General features: G+C 41.3%; 1 protein-coding gene across 1 annotated transcript in view; it reads left to right on the plus strand.

Moving 5' to 3' along the window:
- The window catches only part of LOC125765298 (BTB/POZ domain-containing protein 6-B), a 356,684-nt gene that overhangs the window by 124,490 nt on the left and 220,110 nt on the right, over positions 1 to 12,084 (plus strand). The window lies entirely within an intron of this gene.

Genomic DNA, 12,084 nt, shown 5'->3' on the forward strand with positions numbered 1-12,084 from the left:
TCCCAGTTGACTCACCGGCTGTCAATGGGAACCGATGAAAGGCGCCAGACCACACAAATGCCAGAAATGGTTGTTTGGTGCCCTCTGGCCGTCAAAATGTGTACCAAGAAACGTCTTGTTCGAACGCACATTTTCTTAGAAGATATACTTACATGTTTTTTTAAACTTCTAGAAAGGTAGAAAAAAGACTTCAATATATAAATTTTCTAACAACGAACAGTTGTTAGCAAGTTGGGAACATTGAGATTTTTTTGACAAATTTTTGCTCAATCCATTTATCAGAACTAGTCCAGTCTACATGATGAAGAGCAAATATTTTACTCGGTTAACCTTTCCATTCTCGATCTATTGTCCAGCACACACACAAACACAAAAAGCCCTCCCAACATTCCCACGGACTGATGGAAATGTAGGAACATTCTGACCAAATGTAAAACGTGCTAATTCAGTCCCGCTTTTCCCTTCATTATTCATCACTACTTGTTTACTCAAAAGACTTGACAAAATGTTGAAAGCTACCAACACCACCCACCAACCCCTTAAGTGGTGCCTTTTCACTGCCACAATCTCGGGCACGCTTTCTTGGAATGTTGTACGTATATCCTTTTGATAGCGAAACCGCCCCCTCGGTAGGCAGCAAACTGGCTGTGTGAGAGCGTTGTGCGTGCCCGGTTGTATGGCTAGGTGAAAAGTTAAAACAAAGCTTTAAACATTAACGCCAATCCCGTAATGGCCCAGGTGTGACCCACGCCGAGTGGGTGGCGAGCCCGGTTTCTATTGTGGCCGTTTGCCGCTCGTTTCGCACACACTGGCAAACAGCGTACCGTGGTGTTGGTGGTCGGGTGAATTTCATAAATCTTTAATGCTTCATTGCTCGACGCACGCAGTGTTGAAACAAATGGTACATACTTTAAAAAATAATGCTTGATGTCCGCTGGATTAGCAAAACAAAAAAGGAAAACACAACATCAAATCCAATGGTAATTGTTTCACACAAAAGAAAAAAAAAGGATCTTCTGGTGGGATGTGACAGAATACAGAACAATACACCGGCCTAAGACTTTTCCTTTCACGGTCCGCTAGCGCTACTGTTTTGCATTAACTTCGTGAAACTTTTTCGACCCTGAACTACCAATTTGGTGCACTTTAATGCCACATGGTGAGAAAAACAAAACAAAAAAAAACACCAAAGTCGTTTGGTTGCGTCTCTGTTGCTCGTGCAACAGCAGCAGTTGGGCCGACAGGAGGTTGGGTTGGAAAAAATAGAAACACAACGAACGAACGGTTGTGGTATCGCTACCGTCAGGTCGTGGCGAGAAAATGCGAGAAAATGGTAAGGGAAAAAAAAACTAAAAACACGCAGCAAGATACAGCAAATGAGAAAAAAATGAAACACATGGCCCCGGCCAATGGTGCCAGTAACAGTCGACGGTAACGTATCTGCGAGCGTTTTGCAAGATACGAGCAATAAATGGCAATATAATTGTTTCCAAAATAAACAGAATCCTGGACGGTGGTTGTAAAAGCTGGCCACCAAAAGTGAAGGCCCACCTGTGTGATACATGCGGCACGGTTGATGAAGACATTATGAACGTTTTCTCACAATCTTTCAAGGGTTGATAAACATTTGTTCTTCATCACACATTGTTGTGAATAGTTAATTGTACACTGAATGAAACGAACAACTCATAAACGTTGAATTGACACTTCAATTAAATCACATTTAATGCAAATGGGTCAGAAATTCAATAACTCATTCACCACAGAAATAATTTTTGCTTAAACAAAGTTCACAGTAAGCTGAAAGTTGCGCATTTACATAATATTCCAATTCTATTAAAATAATAAGTTCATCAGTCAAGTGTAACCACAATTGCAAAAAAAAATATTGAATTCATGGAAATCGAAAGAATTTACATTACTGAGTAAATCGTGTGGTATCTGTAACGTAAACAGTAGTTGTATTTATTTAAGCTTATTATCGGTCTGATAAAGACACTTCAAAGATTAATAGATTTATTGAATCAATCATAGTATACCATTGAACATGAATATTATATTACTCATCGTGCTGATTTTTTTTTAATTTTCTGCACAATTTCAATCCTTTCAATGATTTTCAAGGTCAAACAATTCAAAATAATAGAAATAATTTATCAAATAAAGATAAAATTTTGCTTGAAAAAAAAACCTTCTAACCCTTAGGCGATTGTCTATTTCGTTTACCTAAGGCTTGGTATAAACTATACTAAAATAACTTCTAAGAGTTTATTAGTAGGTAGCATAACGCTACTTAAAAGGTAGTTACTCCTCAATGTTTTTGTTAAATTTGAAATAGTTTTGTTAATATTTATGATAAATATTTGAAAAATGGAAAAGAATTAGAAAAAATGATCTTTTGAGCCATTTTTTCTCAAATAAAAGTGTATGATTTTGGATGTTTTTTATGTTTTTGCTCCTTAAGAACGGCCAGGACACATCAAGACTTATTTTAGAGCGTAGCAGGTTAGTCGATCCTTCCTACCGGTGGACGTTCTGAATGGGATTTGATACCCAGTCCTGTCCCAGACGGTCCACACCGTCGCCGTTTACCACATACATCATCGGGCCGCCCCTTTTGGATGTTTTAATTGCAAAATAATTCCAAAACACTCAAATATATTTATTAAAAAATAGATCATAACCAATTTGCAAAAAAGTATCAACTACGTATTTATTCCATCATGCAGCAAAGTTTGCCAAAAAAAAAACCTCCCCCAAATATTTGCCAAAGAGAAATAATAATTAAAGTCCATTCGAACAGCATACGGACGTGATTGGTACTCACATCCACAGTAAATCCTTCCAGCATTAAAACAATGTGGAATCCCATTTATAAAGCCCACACCATCGTAATCCCGTCCCAAAACATTGTTTAACTGGAAGCCAAGGTTGCTAGCGCAAGGTGACTTTTAAAATAAGTCGCTGCCACCAAAGCCTATCAGGGATGAAGCGGCTTCATTAGCGGATGACGCATTAATGCTGCCGTTTTTATCACAGCTTCAAATTATGCCCCCCGTTTTCCCATACAGGCGGCAGCAGCATTTCGATGTGGCATAAAACAAGAAAATCGAAACAGAAACAACCATGAGAAAAACAAACATTACAGCGTGCCAATTCATCTCGACCGATATTGGGTAGCGAAAAGGTGGGTAGGCAAAAAATTTCCCCAAAAAAAAGGAACTCACGCACACACAATATTTGCTTCTGCTTACGTTCATTCCGTTTTTCATGCGATGGCCAAGTTTCGCTGTCATCGCGCAAATTTTCCCGCCAATTCCGGAAGGATGGATTAACGATTCCCAACCAGCGGCCGGGTTCCATCGGTTCCATCGACCCGTTGCCCTTGTCTAGGGTGTCTTATTTGTCGAAAGCACCTACAACACACCCGTGCGTTACAATCCGGAACCTTTATACCATTGCCATGCCTGCGCTCAAGTGCATGTGATTCGTGTGATTAATGATGATTTATGATGGTAGTAATTATTGTATTTGTGATTAAGTGTTAATTATTTTTCATAAGCCTTTCGGTGCGTTCGCAGCAAAAGGAAAAATTTGGTTTTTACCATCATCGGAACGGATCTCGGGGGGGATTTCCTTTTTTTTCCAATTGGGTTTGGTTTTTGTATGCACTCTACCACAATGACTTATGTTTTCCGTTAGTCATTCGAAGGCACTAATGACTCGACGAATGGATGAATCTTCACTTTTTTTGTTTGTTTGCTTGTTTGGTTTGAAATTCGAGATAGATCTAAGCAGATAGATTGATGTTTAACCAACGGCAAGAAGCATTTTCGTTTTTACTCCATTGGCGGTGATGTGTGCCAAACTGTTTTTTTTTCTAGCATAAAATTTTAATTAATTGTAAAAACACTCATTAAAAACACAACAAAAAAATTTAATCAACTAATGGAAAATTACTGATTTTTAGATATTATTTAAGCAAACGATTCTTGGCAAACAGTAAGCGAGTTAAATACCTTTCCCTTCTGGCATGGTTTCACCACATCATCACATAATAATGCACATATCACCGTAACGTAACACAACATCATCAGCATAATAACTGCCATCAGCATCGCCATGCGTCATGAAAACCATCCACTCGAAACCATCGGCCTCAATCAAATTCTCAGCAAAATTTAGCTATTTCGTTGCGTCGCTGATAAAAAAAGGGTACAAGCGCACACGGTGATGGACCTAATGAAGAGAAGAAACTCAATGCTTATCAACAGGCAGCAACATGATCAACACCAAACACCACAGCAGAACCGCAAAATCAAACATCGTCCCAATCACCACCAGGTGTCTGCAGCCGACAAACAACCCACGTTTTCCCTTACGGATGTCTGCTGACTGCCGGGCAGGGCTGTTCTAGCGAACTTAGCGACCTGCCTGAAGAGGCGCGAAGCTAAGCAAAAAAAGGGAAGAAGAGCAAAACCGATGCCAACCTTAATATGGGATGCGCTGGTACGAGCAATCGCCGGCGATATCCTGAGTTGTAGAAGCAACCAGGGCAAAATCCCCGGCCCCTCCAAGCACACACACACACACGCACAGAGCCTTACAGAACAACCCTGTAAAGAAGTTGGGCAAAAATAACAAAATGCCCGGAAAACATTTCCAAGAAAGTGATAAGGATCTCCAATTTTCAGTTTTGGAGGAAGACTTTGCTTTTTTCCTGATTTTCTTGGATTTTTTTCTGTCTCGCTCGTTTTAGTCGTTGTATCTAGGCTCTTCAACACCCGCTATCTATGCATCCCGTTCACTCTTGGGCATCGTGCGTTAGCTGATTTCTTTTCGATGATCGCGCTGGGTTTTCCCATCAGTATCAAGCGATGGGACTTGTTTACGCATTTCCCTGGCGGTGTCTCGTGTGCCTGAACTTTGTGTTGCTGCATGCTGCCGATGGAAAACTAACAAACAAACAGCAAAAAAAAAAGAAAACAGTGTTGCCAATGTACTCGACAACTTGAAAGTTCTTTATCCTCGTTATTTTTTTTTTGTTCGTTTCTGCTTCACCGTTCTGTATCGCTTGCAGCTTCGATACGAACGCTTCCCTGAATCGTTCGCTGCACCGAACCGGTTTCATGTTTTCGTTCGGCTGGGAAATGTATTCCTCCAGTTACAAAATGAAAAATTTGAGAAAACTGATTCCCAGGTTTAAATCTCTACAGATGGATCGGATACACAAACGTCGACAGGTTAAAGTTTATAGTTCGCTTTGGAAGCTACACAATTTTCCCATCTCGTGAAAGTTAATATAAGACTCGAGATGTTAAAAACTAGTGCTAATGTTAAGCAAAACAAGGGAAATGGTTTAACCGTTGGGTCAATGGTCATGTTTTAAATAATACCCAACAACTCACTCCCTTGGGAAACAGACGAAACATATAAAGATACTGCTTACTTTAGACACGTGTGTTTGTCGAATCTGGGATAAGAGCTTTTGTTGCTGTGAAAACTTTTGCTGCATTAAGGTTTTAATTATCATCCAAACAAATTGTTTCAACATTTTGCTGGATATTCGTAGTCCTGGATATTCCTAGTCCAGGACATCCGTAGGACATTCGTAGTCGTAGTATCGACATAAGAAATCATAAACTTAATAAAAGACAGACGAAAAGGTTTTGTTCTCGTATATGTGGAAGGACAATGGAGGAGACCCTCTAATCATGAGTTCTATTAATTTTACGATAAATTTACTATCGTACAGCGACTTAGACTCACCAGACACCGGTGAGTTGGTCATGTCATTTGAATGCCACCAAACAACCCGCAAAACTCTTCTAAGTCATCTACAAGACCGAAATAGAAGAAGAGGTTCTCTTTCCCAGAGGTTTAGAAGACTCCTGGAGCAGGCCTAGAACGCAAAACAGGTTGTAATGCCTAATAACTATGGAAGTACTCTTTAGAAATTCCTTTCCTTCTGATGTAGTAAACTTCAAACACATTTCGACTTCCTGTTATAAAAACAAAGCGCTTTAGCCATAAGCACAAAACTATCCTTATTGACAAAACAAATTGCTCGTTGCCATAGTTGTCGCATCTAGTGTTTAATTCTCAACAAAATCAGCAATATACCTTCATTCCGCTTATTACACCATTTCCAGCAAGATGAAACAAACGCTCCCCCAAAGAGATGCCTTGCAATGAAGTTGCCTTTTCTCATGCGCTACGAAGCAAAGTAGTTGCAGTTGTGAATAAAAGCTCAACCAGAAACAAAAGCAAAGATTTTGCTTCCCCTTTCTTCGCTGAAGTTGATCAGTAAAGGAGTCGCCCTTTCGTCGATTGACATGAAAATGCGATTCGGTTCGAAGAAAAGAACAGTGAAAGAACCATCCAACGCAGGCAACTGGCAAAATCCGCGCCGAAAAGGGGGCGAGAAAAAAAGAGCGACAGAAAATATGAAGTGAAAGGAAAAGTTCTTAATTATTTCTACTTCTCTTCATCATTATCCTATGAATCGAAGCAAAAGGCTTACCTTACCGGTCACTAAGAACCGACTCCGGCACCGGACGATGAATGACAATGGACGGGTAAGGTACGGCACGAACGGAGAGCAAAAATAAAAAAAAATATCCCCAAACCACCCCCCCCCCTCCTTTCCCCCTCCTCTCACTCCTTCGGGAACAGTCGAGAAGCAATGAACCTTCACGGTTAGTTGGTCGTCTTGTACCGGTGGCGGTAGTGATCGTAGAACTTGTGGACATTACGCAGAGATATTGCATGGGACGAGAAAACTTGAGTAAGCGAGCAAAAAGGGATGCCATCCCTTGCCCATAGTCCCTAGCACGGTGATGAGATGCGTATTCCCCCGTGGAACGGACTGTGGCCACCGTTTGGCCAGGACGGTGGTCCGAGTCGGGTTGCGTGTGCCTGCCGACGAGAGATAAGAAGGGACAAGTTTGTTGGAATTAATTACCGTCACTTATATCTTCATTTTTTCTCCCGCCTTTTGGGGCACTCACACCCCGTGTCCGTGTGATGCTTGTTTTTCGTTCTTTTAGTTTAGTTTGTCCTTTTTTGTTTTGTTTGAGTTTCGTTTTCGTCCTTCGGTATATTACAACTGCACGCAACGCAAATCCAATGACCGGAACGAACCAACGATTGGAGGATTCTGTCTTTTTTTGTTGTATTTTCTCTACCCAGTTTCACAAAAGGGGTTACAAGGACCACAGTGGACAGAAAAAAATGACTGTAGCTGCTTTACGCTTCGCGAGTAACAACCACTTAAGGGAACATTCGTATGTATTTGGTACTTTCCTTGTCAGCTGTCCTTTTTTTTCTCTTCTATCATACAACTCTCCTTTTCAATGTGTCTCATCTATGTACCTTATCTGATTCCTATTCTTCCCTCGTTAATCTCCTATTACAGAGCAATGTCTTTTCTTTTTTTCGTTTTTTTCGCTTAACTTTTTATCGTACCTTTGGTCATGATTTTCCACGGATGCTTGAAAAAAAACTCCCCCTAGCACCATCTTTCAGCGGCACAACGTACCACCGATGGTCCAAATCAAGCACCGGAACGGTGGCGTTTTAATTGAGATTCACGTAAAAACGGAAACATTTACCTCGCAAACCCCACCAGCCAACAAGATCCGAGCAATCAAACACCGAATCACAGCGTGAAGGCAAACCCTGCTTCTTGGGCCACCCAGCCCGGTGTGTTTCGCATGATTTACGACGCCACAAGGATTACGGCGCTACGCGGCTACCGTCGGGCCATACCGGCCAGCTGCTATCCGTTTGGCCAATAAGTTTGGCAAGACCGGAAAGGATTTTGCAAAAGTTTGGTTTCGACCACGGGGAACGGAAAAATCCCGAACAGAGATTAGTTGCCGTTCGCACGTTCGCGCGAAATGTTGCTTCATTATTTTTGTGTAATGAACAATTGCTGCGAACTGCCAAAAACCGAAAGCGTCCGCCAACCAATGCTATGAGCGAATTTTTTTTTTACATAAACGTAACCTCCGCACCACGGAATGGCATCCCTGGAAATGATAAGCTGAGTCGATTCTGTTCATCGCTTTGCGAAAGGGGGAGCCATACTTTCCGACAGGCTGGGTGTTTTTCGCGACTGGAACAGATGGCATTGGTGCGGGAACGTCGAAACCCGTGTCGTGACAGCCCGCGGGGCGTCACCGGAAGCTAAAGATTAATCATTTTTCAGCTTGGTAGAAATTTGTTTCAGAAAGTTTGGACGCAATATTTGAAGAGAGCGATAATTAAACTGGAAAATACATTTGTAACAAGTGTTTCGTGCCTGTTTTCAGTGTTGTGAGGGGGGCGGAATGTTTACGTGTAACGCTTAATGGATTACACCATACGTTAGGTTATTAATGTTGGAACCAGCAAACGAACACTAAATTTTATTTTATTCATCGTAAATTGCTGCTGAGAAAAGAATTTTGTAGCCCATTTATTCATTGTTTTACCAGTATTAATTTGTACAGAAAATTACGTTTTCAAGATTTGAAATGATTGATGCAATTGTTTGAGTTACAGCATTACGGATGGGTTTAAGATAATGATGGGCAAAATACTGGTTCGGTTGGAATCGATTCTCCAAATTTTCCGGAATCGATTCCGGATAGTAGGTTCGAATTTGGATCCCGGTACTTACTCTGGAATCGAATCGGGAATCGGATCGGGAATCAGATCCGAAATTGGATCGAGAATCGGATCGGGAATCGGATTCGGAATCAGTGCCGGAATCGGATCGGGAATCGGATTCGGAATCAGTTCCAGAATCCGATAGGGAGTCGGATCCAGAATCAGTTTCGGAACCGATTGCGGAATCAGAAACGATTCGGAACACGGAATCGGAATCAGTACCGATTCCCAACACGGAATCGGCATCAAAACCGATTCCAAACACGGAATCGGAACCAGGTAGGTCCAGGTGACCATCACTAGTTTAAGATAAAAAAAGAGTTTTTTTTGTGGCAAAGCATCAAATGTATTCTGACTGAATGATGTTTTTCCCCAGTCACTCCGTTTTGCTGTTCATGTCATCAGAATGAAACCAGACAACCTCAACCGCAAAGTTGTTTTTTTATCTTTCACAAGAAGAGGCAGGGTGTCCATAATTTAATCTTAATAAAAATTAATTGTAATATATTACTCTCTATCGAGAGCAATCAGCAGTCCCTTCAAAACTATTGATTAAGACGGTTAAAACTTTAACAAAAATTTTATTATAATGCCCAAACAAAGACACTTAAACTTAGAATTCCAAAAATTTCGTTCCTACTTGTTTGATTCAATATTAATGTTTACATTTTCATGAAACTGATTATATTTTTCACAATTGTACAATAATTAAACATTCTTATTACCCTACCGCTACGGTCGCGTTTAATCAACCGTCCAATGGATGGATTTTGTTAACGATCCCATTACTCTCAATGCTTAGGTCAGCCATTCACTAGCGCCAGATTTGCCACCCTGTTTAATGCAAACACCAAAAAGAAAACCGCTTCTCATTAAACGCCAGCAAAACGTTCCATCCATCCAAGGATAATGATAGCGACGCGTTAAAATTCAACTACCTTTCACAACGACACGATGGCAACCTCGTGGCAGCTTCGTAAACTTAATTATCCTTGCAAGCATGTGCGGCCCATCATGAAGTAGCGTCGATGTGCCTTGAGAAGAGTCACCCTTAAAGAACTCTAGCTATTGCTGCTGTGTACTTTCTCTATCTCTTTCTCTTTCTCTTTCTCTAATAAAAGGGAAAAGACTGCCGACAATTCGTAGTCCTTGGTTTGGTTCGAGTGACCTAATATATTTTCCCTTTCAAATAAACTTCCCTGCCCGACCTAATCTTTCGAGACGACAAACGCGTTGGTACCTAATTTAAGTACATATTAAATACGAATGAAGAATTTTCAACTCATTCATGATGCTACTCTTTTTTTGTGTGGATGGTTTTTTTATATTTACCATTTCTGTTTCGTTGGGTTTTTGGGCCGGTTTTGACAAATGTACGTCATATTTCCGTACTGTTTGCGAGGACGCCCTTACCACCGTCAAACATGGTGATAATTTGCATCAACATTCTCGTTCAGCGTCTTCTGCGAAAATCTTGAAGTGGCGCTCATTATGGCTTTACCTTGGGCAAGGTAAACCACCACACGGGCTGTAACTTCTTTACATCTCAGAATGGAAACGTTTTTGGAACCACACCATCCCGGCATCAACGTGCTCATCGTTTCGCCTCGCACTTCATCCAGCCAACCTTCGTTGGCAACAATAATTCAGTGGTGGTCCCATCTTTAACCAGAGAAGAGGTAAAAAAAACTGTGCAAAAGACGTTACGTACTAATGCCGATTATGGTATGAAAATGGAGAGTAATTTGGGAAGTTTTGCTGTGCGAAAACGATAACGATAATCTTTCGCCAGTGCGACCACCGCACGCGGACGCAAAAAGGGGAGTCCTAAGACTCGGGAAGGTATATGGTAGTGCCCTTTTTGAACGGCGCAACCCGACCGGCATGACCAATTAGAGAGGATTTTCTTATGTCATCGGATTGGCCGCCCAATCCACACCCGTTGGTGCCGCACTTCGGACGACCTTAATCCTGCACAATCCCGCAGCGCGAACGTTTCGGTGCTGCTAAACGAATAACACGCAACATGAAACGTGCCTCGGTTTGCAAGGTTCCACCAAGCCTTTCAACCATCCAATGGAGGTAAGCTTTTCAAGACCACTCGAAAAGCATCGAGCGAACGTCAACGGAGCACCACGGAACTGCCGGCGCGCCGGCTTACGGAGAAAAGCTAATGCTTCGTTTCCTCCCGGGAGAGTGCGAAGGATATAAATGTGTATACCTCCACATCATGCCGCGTACGTAAGTTATGTCCGAAGGGATTGAACAGACCGGCCCTTGCGGAACAGTCCTCACCGGGGAATAAAGTCAGTCCACCGCGAACCAGGGAAACCAGTTGTCAACGCCTCGGCGGTGTCACCGCGAAATGTACACACGAATTTTGTTCCGATATTTTGCTCCAGCACGAGCCTTAGCTAGCAACAGAGGTTTGACAAAGCAGCTTCCCACCGGCAAACCTCTGTTCCAACCGGTACGGAATTTATATACACACAAGCGCACCAAGATACGGCTCCAGTTGCGGATATTGAATGTCAGCAGAAGCTAAAAGCTAATGCACCACAAAATGCAACCGACGCTAACGAAGGACAATCGGATTCACTGGCTGACGATGGTCGGAAGCAACCAGTTGAGCACTTTCGGATTAGGGTCGTATCTCGCAAACGGGATCACTCACGGGTGCGTCATGATGGTTGAGGTTTGAAAGACACCCGTAAACTGTAACCGCCCAAGCGTTAACGCTTGGCAAGCGACTTTTGCTGATGCTGGCTTTAATTTGCATTTTTGTCTAAATCTTTCTTGTGAAACAAAGGTTTTGGCGATTAAAATGAAAGCAACGAAACGTGTCGGAATATAAACCTTTTAAATTGACCTTAGCATTTCAAATGATAAATAAATTCAATACAAAATCAAACGAAAACTAAAATCCTCGAAAATTATACTTCACTTTCTCTGAAAAAAGAATATTAAAGCCCAAGGTTACTATACTACATGGATTATATAAAACAGATTTGCTATAATAAGCCATTTAGTTGGGCATTTATTAACTTCGCATCATAAAATTGGTGTAATTTGCTTGGATTTTTGACAAGTATTGTGACTGGATAAAAGATAATACTTTTACTAAATTTCTTAATAGTCTTCTTCTGTTAGGTATTAAAGCATACCAGGAATGTGTGAGACACATGACAATCAATCCAGCAAAAAATTGTCAACGTTTGGAAACATTGATAAAATTCAAAAATTAAGCTTAGAACTTTTAAAAATTGAACAATCCTATATTTGGCTCTTTGTCTTGCATACTTTAGAGATCGTCAATACTGGACACCGGATATTATCGTACTACGTCCTCTTTAGCTTTCCGCTTAGTTGCACCATTAATTCTGCACCTCGTGTATGAATTCATTTTGTACCACAATTTGCTTTTCTCTC

Source organism: Anopheles funestus, chromosome 2RL, assembly GCF_943734845.2.
Source record: "Anopheles funestus chromosome 2RL, idAnoFuneDA-416_04, whole genome shotgun sequence".
Classification (NCBI taxonomy): Eukaryota; Metazoa; Arthropoda; class Insecta; order Diptera; family Culicidae; genus Anopheles; species Anopheles funestus.